General features: G+C 48.3%; 1 protein-coding gene and 2 non-coding genes across 3 annotated transcripts in view; 1 reads left to right on the top strand and 2 right to left on the bottom strand.

The window, feature by feature from the left end:
- Window positions 1–9,845: 9,845 nt before the first annotated feature.
- Window positions 9,846–9,986, bottom strand: LOC116479840 (U4 spliceosomal RNA). Its single transcript, XR_004251129.1, has one exon. It is a non-coding gene; the product is annotated as a U4 spliceosomal RNA (small nuclear RNA).
- A 941-nt stretch (window positions 9,987–10,927) lies between these two features.
- SIRT4 (sirtuin 4) overlaps window positions 10,928–13,049 on the top strand; it is a 30,397-nt gene continuing 28,275 nt past the window's right edge. Inside the window, exon 1 of the transcript XR_009208911.1 lies at window positions 10,928–11,176. The gene's annotated coding sequence lies outside the window, so the exon portion shown is untranslated. The remainder of the gene's footprint in view (window positions 11,177–13,049) is intronic.
- On the bottom strand, window positions 10,979–11,119 carry LOC116479841 (U4 spliceosomal RNA). The gene has a single exon (XR_004251130.1). It is a non-coding gene; the product is annotated as a U4 spliceosomal RNA (small nuclear RNA).

Here is a 13,049-nt window from a genome sequence, read left to right as displayed (position 1 = left end):
GCCTGGGCAACATGGTGAAACCCTGTCTGTACCAAAAGAACAAAAAATTAGCCAGGCGTGGTGGTGGGTGCCTGTGGTGGTGGTGGGTGCCTGTGGTCCCAGCTACTCGGGAGGCTGAGGTGGGAGGATCACTTGAGCTCAGGAGGCGGAGGTTGCAGTCAGCTGAGCTTCCACCACTGCACTCCAGCCTGGGTGACAGAGTGAGACCCCATCTAATAAAAAAAAAAAAAAAAAAAAAAAAAACCCCAGTTCTATCTGCCAACTGCGTAGTCTTAGGCATGATACCTCACCTTTCACCTTTCTTATTTTTATTTTTATTTTTATTTTTTTTTGAGACAGAGTCTCGCTCTGTCACCCAGGCTGGAGTGCAGTGGCGCGATCTCGGCTCACTGCAACCTCCGCCTCCCGGGTTCACGCCATTCTCCTGCCTCAGCCTCTCCGAGTAGCTGGGACTACAGGCGCCCGCCACCACGCCCGGCTAATTTTTTGTATTTTTAGTAGAGACGGGGTTTCACCATGGTCTCGATCTCCTGACCTCGTGATCCGCCCGCCTCGGCCTCCCAAAGTGCTGGGATTACAAGTGTGAGCCACCGTGCCCGGCCCACCTTTCACCTTTCTGAGCCTCACTTTTCTCTTCAGTAAAATGGGAGTGAGGTTCTACAGGTTTAATACTTAGTAGTTGTGTGGTTTGAGGCCAAGTGACTTGACCACTCTGAGCCTCAATTGCCTTATTTGTAAATCTGGATAATAAAACATATATATGCCTTCCATGGCTGTTATGTGGATTTAACAACAAAAACAAAAATGCATGAAAAGGGCTGAGAAATTGTAGCTATTAGCATCATCGAAGAATCGAGGTGAGACTTTAGGGCTAAGAGGGAAAAGGACAGTTTTGGGGACTTATCCAGCCACCCAAGTGCTGAATCGAGTTGTTGTGAGTTAATAATAATAATAATTATTATTATTGAGAACACATTGTTTAACATGTGTAAAGCATCATGTTAAGTCTTTAAAACCTAATGGGTGTTTTATGTCTTATTTACAGCCCAGGAAACTGAGGCTTATTAAGTAAAGTCACTTGCTCCCAGCTACAGCTACAAAGTGGAAGAGTCAGGATTCAAACTCAAGACTGTCTGACTCAGGAAGGGGAGTGTCAGGGTTGTGCCACAGCCTTTGGGCAAGTCCAGGATTCCCAGCTGACTTGGACACAGTGCCTTGGGAAGGCTCTGGCTGCCTCTGAATTTGGGAGAAGGACACAGTCTGGGTTACTGCCCTGCATAAAACCTTCATGACACCAGAATAAAGCCCAGTGGTTTTTCACGATCTCATTAGAGGACCCAGTATGTACCTCCTCACCAATTCTCTCTACTTCCTCCCTTCTCAGCTCCACTCACTGGGAATGATTTTCAGGTTGTTCAATAAGCCTTGCTGGGCCGGGCGTGGTGGCTCATGACTGTAATCCCAGCACTTTGGGAAGCCAAGGTGGGTGGATCACTTGAGGACAGCAGTTCGAGACCAGCCTGGCCAACATGGCGAAACCCCATCTCTACTAAAAATACAAAAATTAGCCAGGCATGGTGGTGCATGACTATAATCCCAGCTACTCAGGAGGCAGAGGCAGGAGAATCACTTGAATCCAGGAGGCAAAGGTTGCAGTAAGCTGAGATCGTGCCACTGTACTCCAGCCTGGGAGACAGAGCAAGACTCTACCTAAAAAAAAAAAAAAAATTGGCCACGATGGCCAGGTATGGTGGCTCCCGCCTGTAATCCCAGCACTTTGGGAGGCCGAAGCAGGTGGACGACCTGAGATCAGGAGTTCATGACCAGCCTGAACATGGAGAAACCCCATCTCTACTAAAAATACAAAATTAGCCAGGTGTGGTGGCGCATGCCTGTAATCCCAGCTACTCAGGAAGCTGAGGCAGGAGAATCGCTTGAACCCGGGAGATGGAGGTTTCGGTCAGTTGAGATTGTGCCATTGCACATCACCTGGACAACAAGAGTGAAACTCTGTCTCAAAAAGTAATAATAATAAATAATACAAAAATTAGCTGGGCATGGTGATGCATGCCTGTAGTCTCAGGTATTTGGGAGGCTAAGGCACGAGAATCACTTGAACCCGGGAGGTGGAGTCTGCAGTGAGTCGAGATTACACCACTGTACTCCAGCCTGGGCAACAGAGAGAGAGACTCTATCTCAAAAAAAAAGACAAAAACAAACAAAAACACCAGGCACAGTGGCTCATGCCTCTAATCCCAGCACTTTGGGATGTTGAGGTGGGTGGGTCACTTGAGGCCAGGAGTTCGAGACCAGCCTGGCCAACATGGTGAAATCCCATCTCTATTAAACTACAAAATTAGCTGGGCATGGTAGCCCACACCTGTTATCCCAGCTACTTGGGAGGCTGAGGCAGGAGAATTGCTTGAACCTGAGAGGTGGAGGTTGCAGTGAGCCGAGATCGTGCCATTGGACTCCAGCCCGGGTGACAGACTGAAACTCCAGCTCAAAAAAAAAAAAAAAAAGAAAGAAAGAAAGGAAAAAAAGGCTAGGCATGGCCGGGCGCGGTGGCTCACGCCTGTAATCCCAGCACTTTGGGAGGCCGAGGCGGGCGGATCACGAGGTCAGGAGATCGAGACCATCCTGGCTAACACGGTGAAACCCCGTCTCTACTAAAAAATACAAAAAAATTAGCCGGGCGAGGTGGCGGGCGCCTGTAGTCCCAGCTACGCCGGAGGCTGAGGTGGGAGAATGGCGTGAACCCCGGGGGACAGAGCCTGCAGTGAGCCAAGATCGCGCCACTGCACTCCAGCCTGGGTGAAACAGCGAGACTCCTTCTCAAAAAAAAAAAAAAAAAAGGCTAGGCACAGTGGTTCACGCCTATAATCCCAGCACTTTGGGAGGCCGAGGCAGTCGGGTCACCTGAGGTCAGGAATTCGAGACCAGCCTGGTCAACATGGTGGAAACCCGTCTCTACTAAAAATACAAAAAATTAGCCGGGTGTGGTGACGAGCACCTGTGATCCCAGCTACTCAGGAGGCTGAGGCCAGAGAATCGCCCGAACCCAGGAGGTGGAGGTTGCAGTGAGCCGAGATTGCGCCACTGCACTCCAGCCTGGGCAACAGAGCGAGACTCCATCTCAACAACAACAACCACAACAGAAAGGCCACATATTCCTGACTCCAGGCCCCTGCCAGTGCTGTTACTGCTGCTAAAATCCATCCTGTCCTCTTTGTCCTGGTTAATGCCTCTCCTCCTTCAGTTCACAGCTCAGCTACCCCCTTCTTCAGGAAGCCCTCCTTGACAACCACCCAGGCTTAGCTAGTCAGTCCCATGACCACCCCACCCCCACTAAAGTACTTAACTCTGAAACAGGCACCAAAGGAAGCACTCTTCCCATATCATCTCACTTAATACTCACCAACTCTCTGGCCGGTCGCGGTGGCTCACGCCTGTAATCCCAGCACTTTGGGAGGCTGAGGCAGGTGGATCAGGAAGTCAGATCGAGACCATCCTGGCCAACATGGTGAAACCCCATCTCTACTAAAAATAGAAAAAATTAGCCGGGTGTGGTGGTGGGCGCCTGTAGTCCCAGCTACTTGGGAGGCTGAGGCACGAGAATCGCTTGAACCTGGGAGGTGGAGGTTACAGTGAGCCAAGATCGCACCACTGCACTCCAGCCTGGGCAGCAGAGCGAGACTCCATCTCAAAAAAAAAAAAAAAAATACTCAGCAAATCTCTCTGGTAGTGGGTCTCATCCTTAGAGAAACATTGGAAGCTTTAACACACATTTTTTTGCCCTGACCCATTCCTCAGAAATTCTGATTTAATGGGTCTGGAATGCAGCCGGGGCACAGGGATTTTTGTAAAGCTCTTCAGGTGGTTTTCGTGCACACACAGTCAGGGTGGAGACCTACCGAACTCTGAGATAGAATCAGGACTCTTTTTGTTTTTATAGCCAGGGACACTGAAGCATGAGAGGGTAGATGAGTGGCTTACCGTCATGCAAGTAGAGAATAACGAAGCAAGGTCTTGAACCCAAGTCTGGCTTCAAAGTTTCATGGGGGAAAAAAAATCAGCTGGCCTCAGTTAATTTCCCAGCGATGGAGAAACTGTAGAGCTTAGAGCCAGCTCTGTTTTGAGACAAATACTGAAGGCCCCTTGGGCACGGGATATTTTTAACCTAGAAGCTGGTGATTCTTGCTAACATTCTGCAGTGCCTTGAACACTGAGCACATTGTTTCGGGGTCTGTGGGCTCTTTCCCTGCTGAGATAGCCCTTGTAGTAGGACTTTTCCATCCCCTGGAGCCAGTGGTTGGCAGGGTGGGTGGGGGTTGGCCTCATGGCGGGTGGGTGGCTAATGTATCCAAGGATATTACCTACATGGTGGAGAGGGAGAAGGTCAGTTTTGGATGAGCCCAGATTTCTCCTCCCTCCAAGACATTTTATCTCACCCAACTCAGCCCCTTCTCCCTTCTCTCCACCTGGAAAACAGCTGGAAGACAAACCTAGGTTGAAGCTGGATTGTACAGTCAGTGCCTCAGGAGAATGGGTACACATTCTCCCTCCCGCTTCCTCCCCTCGCTGACCCGTGACAGCCCTGTGAAAGCTGCAGAACACTTAGAAATATATATATCAGGCCAGGCGTGGTGGCTCACGCCTGTAATCTCAACATTTTGGGAGGCCGAGGCAGGTGGATCACGAGGTCAGGAGTTCGAGACCAGCCTGGCAAACATGGCAAAACTCTGTCTCTACTAAAAATACAAAACTTAGCTGGGCGTGGTGGCACATGCCTGTAATCCCAGCTATTCGGGAGGCTGAGGCGGGAGAATCACTTGAACCCAGGAGGCGGAGGTTGCAGTGAGCCAAGATCGCACCATTACACTCCAGCCTGGGCAACAGAGCAAGACTCCGTCTCAAAAAAAAAAAAAAAAAATGTATATGTCAAACCTTCTCCAGATGTCCTCATATGTGATTTTTTGGGCAAATACATTGGTATAGTCTTAGGGGTGCCAGTATAGGGATATCCCTTAAAATGCAAAATGAGCATGGCCTTTGAGGAGGCAATTCTACCTATAGAAATTTTCCCCAGGCCCAGATTACCTGAGGCCAGGAGATCGAGACCAGCCTGACCAACATGGTGAAACCCTGTCTCTACTAAACATACAAAATTAGCCGGGCGTGGTGGCAGGTGCCTGTAATCCCAGCTATTCGGGAGGCTGAGGCAGGAGAATCACTTGAACCCAGGAGGCGGAGGTTGCCATCAGCCGAGATCATGCCACTGCACTCCAGCCTGAGCAACAAGAGCAAAACTTCATCTCAAAAAAAAAAAAAGAAAGAAAGAAAGCAAAAAGAAATTTTCCCCAGGCCTGCATGGTAGCTCACGCCTATAGTGCCAGCACTTTGGGAGGCTGAGGTGGGCAGAAAGCTTGAGTCTAGGAGTTCGAGACTAGCCTGGCTAACATGGTAAAACCCCATCTCTACAAAAAATACAAAAATTAGCTGGGCATGGTGGCACATGCCTGTAATCCCAGCTACTCGGGAGGCTGAGACAGGAGAATCGCTTGAGCCTGGAAGGTCGAGGCTGCAGTGAACCGAGATCACACCACTGCACTCCAGCCTGGGTAACAGAGCAAGACCCTGTCTCAAGAAAAAAAGAAAGAAAGAAAGAGATTTCGCCCCAGAAATATCCCAAGAGTAAGGAAAGATGACGTGGCATCAAGCATGTTCATTATAGCATTGCTTATGGGAAAAACTGGAAACAACTCACATGTCCAATAATGGGGGATTGGTTAACCTTGGTAGGTCACATCCATATGGGAAAAGGGGAATTAGGTGCTGGCATGGAAAATGTGTCCACAATGTATTGTATAGCAGAAAGAAAAAGGAAGTAATAGAACTATATGTAGAGTATAATCCAATTTTTTTTTTTTTTTTTTGAGACGGAGTCTTGCTCTGTCGCCCAGGCTGGAGTGCAGTGGTGCGATCTTGGTTCACTGCAAGCTCCACCACCCAGGTTCACGCCATTCTCCTCCCTCAGCCTCCCAAGTAGCTGGGACTACAGGCGCCCACCACCACGCCTGGCTAATTTTTGTATTTTTAGTAGAGACGGGGTTTCACCGTGTTAGCCAGGATGGTCTCGATCTCCTGACCTCATGATCCACCTGCCTCGGCCTCCCAAAGTGCTGGGATTACAGGTGTGAGCCACTGTGCCCGGCCAAGTATAATCCAATTTTTGTTATGTTGTCCTATAAGTAGAACATTTTGGAGGAATAATCTCACCTACCTGTGACTATCTCCTTGGAGTCAAGGTGAGATTATTGTGGGAGCCTTTGTCACTGTTTCATGTGTATATTTGAATTTTATATACAAACATGCAGAAATTTTTGTATTCAGAAAAAAGAATTTAGGTTTGAAACAGAAAACAATGATACGTAAGAATCACGTGGAGCCCTCTCTCCCCTCCTTGCCTTGCAGAATAATAACAAAAAAAAGGATCCACTTTTATGGTTAAGTTTATGTTATGTAAATTTTACCTCAATTTTTTTGTTTGGATTTTCCTTGTGGGGGATTTTGAGATAGGGTCTCACTCTGTCGCCTGGGCTGGAGTGCAGTGGCGATATCACGGTTCACTGCAGCCTCGACCTCCTAGGCTCAAGCAACCCTCCTGCCTCAGCCTCCTGAGTAGCTAGGATTACAGGCAAACACTAGCACGCCTGGCTAATTTTTATTTTTATTTTATTTTATTTTTTAATATATTTTTTGAGACGGAGTCTCGCTCTGTCGCCCAGGCTGGAGTGCAGTGGCGTAATCTTGGCTCATGCAAGCTCCGCCTCCCGGGTTCACGCCATTCTCCTGCCTCAGCCTCCCGAGTAGCTGGGACTACAGGCGCCGGCCACCACGCCCGGCTAATTTTTTGTATTTTTAGTAGAGACAGGGTTTCACCGTGGTCTCGATCTCCTGACCTCGTGATCTGCCCGCCTTGGCCTCCCAAAGTGCTGGGATTACAAGCGTGAGCCACCGCGCCCGGCTCACCTGGCTAATTTTTAAATTTTTCCAGGCACGATGGCTCATGCCTGTAATCTCAGCACGTTGGGAGGCCAAGGCAGGTGGGTGGCTTGAGCCCAGGAGTTTGAGACTAGCTTGAGCAATATGCAAAACCTCCGCCTCTACAAAAAATAAAATAAAATTAGCCGAGTGTGGTGGCACGTGCCTGTAGTTCCATCTACTCAGGAGGCTGAGGTGAGAGGATCACTTGAGCCTGGGAAGTGGAGATTGCAGTGAGCTGATATTGCATGACTGCACTCCAGCTGGAGTGACAGAGTGAGACCCTGCGCTCTCCAAAAAACAAAAACAAAAAGAACACCAACAAAAATATTCTCATATTTTTTGGTAGAGACAAGGGTCTCACGATGTTGTCCAAGCTGGTCTTGAACTCTTGGGCTCAAGAGAGCCTCCTGCCTTGGCCTCCCAAAGTGCTGGGATTACAGGCGTGAGCCACCATGCCTGGCCAAGAACCCATCTCTGATAAAAAATCTGTAGTAAACAGTAAGTCGAGTTTTCCTCTAGAGTGTGATGATGCTAATTATACAATGCTACATTTCTTCCCCTGCTGTTCAAGCTGTGGACCCTGGACCAGCACCTGCGAACTTTTAGAAATGCAGAATCTTAGTCTCCATCCCAGACCTCCTGAATTGGAATCTCTAGGAATGGGAATTCGATCTGTGCCTTAACAAATTCTCAAGGTTATTTTTGTGCACACCAAAATCTACGAAATTGTTGTAGTTTGATTTGAAAGGACATGCACTATTCTTTTCACGTTATTTCTAAGTTTTGGATAACTTCTTGTTGTTGTTGTTGTTGTTGTTGAGACAGAATTTCACTCTGTCGCCCAGGCTGGAGGGCAATGGTGCGGTCTTGGCTCACTGCAATCTCCGCTTCTCGGGTTCAAGCGACTCTCCTGCCTCAGCTTCCCGAGTAGCTGGGATTACAGGCGCCCACCACCATGGTCGGCTAATTTTTTTTTGTATTTTTAGTAGAGATGGGGTTTCACCATGTTGGCCAGGCTGGTCTTGAACTCCTGACCTCGTGATCCGCCCACCCTGGCCTCCCAAAGTGCTGGGATGACAGGCGTGGGCCACCGCGCCCGGCTTCTTCTTCTTTCTTTTTTTTTTTTTTTGAGACAGAGTCTCACTATCACCCAGGCTGGAGTGCAGTGGCGCAATTTCAGCTCACTGCTACCTTCGCCTCCATGTCTCCAGACTGTGAGGTCCTTGAACTGGGGACTGAGTTTTTTTGTTGTTGTTTTTTATATGCTTTTATTTTTCCATGATTACAAACACAACTGAATATCAAATGCACAAAGTAAGAATTATACGGGGGAAAAAAATCAGATACGTTCATATATATATCACCTTTTCAAGGCTATTTCCATCCAGAATAACTTTGGTTTGCCAGGGCCAATAGAAAGAAGTCATAAAATCGCCTTTAGTCAAATTTGTGTGTTTGCTTTCTTCTATAATTCCAATACCTCCACCATCAACGACTTGAGATAGCTGCCAAGGTGTTATATAATCAGTGTCAGTGTCTTCATTCATTCTACAATGAAGGCTGTCACTTCACACTTGGAAGGTTGCACAGCGGCCAGGCAGAGGCGCTCCTCACATCCCAGACGGGGTGGCCGGGCAGAGGCGCTCCTCACGTCCCAGACGGGCGGCCGGGCAGAGGCGCTCCTCACGTCCCAGACGATGGGCGGCCAGGCAGAGGCGCTCCTCACGTCCCAGACGATGGGCGGCCAGGCAGAGGCGCTCCTCACGTCCCAGACGGGGCGGCCGGGCAGAGGCGCTCCTCACAGGAGACTGAGTTTAATTTGCCACCGGAGCTGTTTTTCCCAGCACCGCCTTTGACCTTGTAGGTATTGTTGCCACCCTTTTTGCCACCTCTTTTTGCTACAGGCTGGAGGAGTGTTTTATGGGCGGTGTCCTAAGCAGGTCTAGCTGGATCCGCCATGCCCAGGGTTGTGACTCCTGAGGACCTCTGTCCATGGACAGCCCAGGTCTTCGTAAAAAGATAAGACTGGAAGAGGCTGGTGTAGTGGGAACAAGTACCACACTAGGGGCAAGAGAACCTGATCAGCCCCAGCTCTGCCGAGGACTCCACAGTAGGACCTGAGCGAGTCTTCTGTGCGTTTTTCCCTCTTGGTCGCTTTAAAAGGAAGACTTTGGGCCGGGCGCGGTGGTTCACACCTGTAATCCCAGCACTTTGGGAGGCCGAGGCGGGCGGATCGCCTGAGGTCAGGAGTTTGAGACCAGCCTGGCCAAGAAGGCGAAACCCCGTCTCTACTAAAAATACAAAAACGAGCCGGGCGTGGTGTTGGGCTCCCATAATCCCAGCTACTCCGGAGGCTGAGACAGAGAATCGCTTGAACCCGGAATGTGGAGGTTGCAGCGAGCCGAGATCGCGCCACCGCACTCCAGCCTGGGCAACACGGAAAACTCCGTCTCAAAAAAAAAAAAAAAAAAAGACTTTGGATGTGTTAGAGCTCCCCTTTCCTTTAAGTCTGTGACCTTCAGTGACAAAGGAAGTGGAGTAGCTCACTCGCTAACTGCACTTGGATAAAGAAGATTAACGATAACTGTCCGATATCCTAATTCCCAACATGAACGTACCATACATTCTGGAAAACAACCCCCAATACAGTACCCACATAAAACCCCAGACATTCCATAAATAACTACTGCTGAAAAAAAAAAAAAACCAACAGCTTATAAAAACGTAAAAGCACGAGACACCATAACATATGCTTATCCATAAGCTTTTTTTTTTTTTTTAAACGTCAAATCACTCAGTCTCCGTAGAGACTGTCAAAAATTGCCAATGCCGACTATATTTCAAGTCGTCATGGCGGGGTATTGGGAAAAGTTTTCAATTAGCAATAATCGCGCCTCGGATAAACCTCATTGGCTACGATACTGCCACTGCGCAAAGCTGGAATAATACGGCTCCCGCCCCACTCCCCCACGGATGATGACTCCCATATCATTGAGGGTGAGTGCCTGCCTGTGTGTCCGTGCATACGACGTGTTCCCACTCCACCAGCTGTATTTAAGGTCCATCTGCATGGGAGATTTCTTGTTGTTGGAACATCTCGTGTCAAACATTCAGATTTTGGAAACGATACTAACATTCGCTTGGGACGCTGGGGAATCTTATGCAAATCAACGTGACGTCACAGAGATGACTCGGTTGAGACTCGAATTTTGCGGGAGGAGAGTGAGCAGCGGGAAAGTGAGCCTGGAGGGCGGAGGGACGACTAGCTGTGCTCAAGGGTGCGGAAACAGCGGGGGGGAGGGGAGTTGGGAATAATTTTAAGACGTCACTGTGACAAAATCTGAATGGAGAACACGGCTGGGCGCGGTGGCTCACGCCTGTAATCCCAGCACTCTAGGAAGCCGAGGCGGGTGGATCACGAGGTCAGGAGTTCAAGACCAGCCTGGCCAAGATGGTGTAAACATGATCTCTCCTAAAAACGAGAAATATTGAGGTGCGGCGGGCAGGCACCCGTAATCCCAGCTAGTCGGGAGGCTGAGGCACGAGAATCGCTTGAACCCGGTCGGCAGAGCGAGCCAAGATCGCGCCAAGATCGCGCCCCTGCACCCCCAGACTGAGCGATAGTGAGACTTCCTCTGAAAAAGCAGTGCCAGGGGAAAAAAAAACATACCAACCCAACTCGCGAAAAACTTCAATACTACCCTGAACTTACCTTGAAAATAGACATCACAGAACCAGCAACTGGTTTTTCACAAACGCAAAGCGAGAAATTAGTAACAACTGCACTTGCTCCATGGAGCCTAGGAGTTGATACTTCCCCACCCCACCTGGGGTGACAACTAGCAAACACTTTACTTCTTAGAAGAAAAGAAAGAAAAATTGAAACCACAAAACACACTAACTCTGCTTTTTAGTACCAGAAAAAGCTCAGTCTCCGTAGAGACTGTCAAAAATTGCCAGTGCCGACTATATTGCAAGTCGTCACGGCGGGGTATTGGGAAAAGTTTTCAATTAGCAATAATCGCGCCTCGGATAGACCTCATTGGCTACGATACTGCCACTGCGCAAAGCTAACAAGCTACACCCCCTGCTCATCACCCCCAATAAGCCAGCTTCCTATTACGCAAAGGTGAGTTTAGGGCCTATGGAAAAAATCTTCACTTATTGCTTGCTTGAAAACTATACAATCATAGAAAGATGTTTCTGAGCCACGTAGGTGGTTTCTGCGTATTGTTGCTGATTTACTTAGCTAGGTTTTTGTTGATATGAAGCAAAGCATTATGGGAGGAACATGCTAATAGACTAAATTCAGAGACTGCAAGGGGCTTTTGAGAGAAAAGAGATCTAAATCAGGGTTCTGTTCACTTGGCTCCAGATTCAGTGTAACTGACTTCTCCAAAGACGATTATTGTTTTCTCTTTTTTCTTTTTCAGACTTTTTTTAAATTGTGCCAAAGTTTACATAAAATTTACCATTTTAACCTTAAGTATACATTCACTGGCATAGAATATGTTCACATTGTTGTGCAACCATCATCACTACTTACCTCCAAAACTTTATCTTTCATGCCCAAGAGTGGAAACTGAGACTCTGTACCCATTAAACCCTTACTCCCTGTTCCCTTCTCCTCCAGCCCGTGGCAACCTCTTTTCTACTTTCTATCTCTATGACTTTGTGAGTACTTTATATATATAAATGGAATCATACAATATTTGCCCTTTGGGGTGAGTCTTATTTCATTCAGAATAATGTTTTTAAGGTTCATCCATGTTGTAGTATGTATCAGGAAATCGTTAATTTTTATGGCTGAATAATATTTCATTGTATGAGATGTTGTTTATCCTTTTTTTTTTTTTTGAGATGGAGTTTTTGCTCTTGTTGCCCAGGCTGGAGTGCAGTGGCATGATCTCGGCTCATTGCAACCTCTGCCTCCCAGATTCAAGCGATTCTCCTGCCTCAGCCTCCCAAGTAGCTGGGATTACAGATGCATGCCACCACTCTTTGTATTTTTAGTAGAGACAGGATTTCACCATGTTGGCCAGGCTGGTCTCAAACTCCAGACCTCACGTGATCTGCCCACCTCGGCCTCCCAAAGTGCTGGAATTACAGGTGTGAGCCACCTCACCCAGCCCATTTATTCTTGTTTTTTTTTTTTTTAATTAATTTTTTTTGCACACAAAACAAACATTTTCTAAAAATACATACAAACAAAAAGATGCATATCAAACATATTAGGAAGGTTGCACATGGGAAGTCGGGGAATAGAAATGGGGGTGGGAATTAAAATAAATGAGAGAGGGACTTTATATGGATCAATGATAATAGCTCAATTCTCTTTTTTTTTTTTTTTTGAGACGGAGTCTTTCTCTGTCTCCCAGGCTGGAGTGCAGTGGCGCGATCTCGGCTCACCGCAACCTCCACCTCCTGGGTTCACGCCATTCTCCTGCCTCAGCCTCCCGAGTAGCTGGGAATACAGGCGCCCGCCACCACGCCCGGCTAATTTTTTGTATTTTTAGTAGAGACGGGGTTTCACCGTGTTAGCCAGGATGGTCTCGATCTCCTGACCTCGTGATCCGCCCGCCTCAGCCTCCCAAAGTGCTGGGATTACAGGCTTGAGCCACCGCGCCCGGCTAATAATAGCTCAATTCTCTATTTGACAAGAAGGAGAAGGAAGAGGAAGAAAAAGAAAGTGGGATAAAGGATCAGAAAGGGAGGAAAATAGAAAAACTTAGAGTATGACTCCAGGGTAGACCTGTTCTGTTGTCACTGAGTTGGTTGGTTGGTCTGTCTGTTGTATTTTTCATATGTTTCGCCATGTTGGCCAGGCTGGTCTCGAACTCCCAGCCTGAAGCGATCAACCCGCCTCGGCCCCCCAGAGTGCCGGGACCACAGGCGCGAGCCACCACGTCCAGCCCCCACATTGCCTCCGGCCTCCGTGGCAGACCTCCCAGACGGGGCGGTCGGGCAGAGGCGCTCCCCACATCCCAGACGGGGCGGCCGGA

The sequence above is a fragment of the Hylobates moloch genome, unplaced genomic scaffold, assembly GCF_009828535.3.
Source record: "Hylobates moloch isolate HMO894 unplaced genomic scaffold, HMol_V3 SCAFFOLD_12, whole genome shotgun sequence".
In the NCBI taxonomy this organism is placed as follows: domain Eukaryota; kingdom Metazoa; phylum Chordata; class Mammalia; order Primates; family Hylobatidae; genus Hylobates; species Hylobates moloch.
Note: the sequence above shows the minus strand (reverse complement) of the source record. Positions and strands in the feature narration are given on the sequence as shown.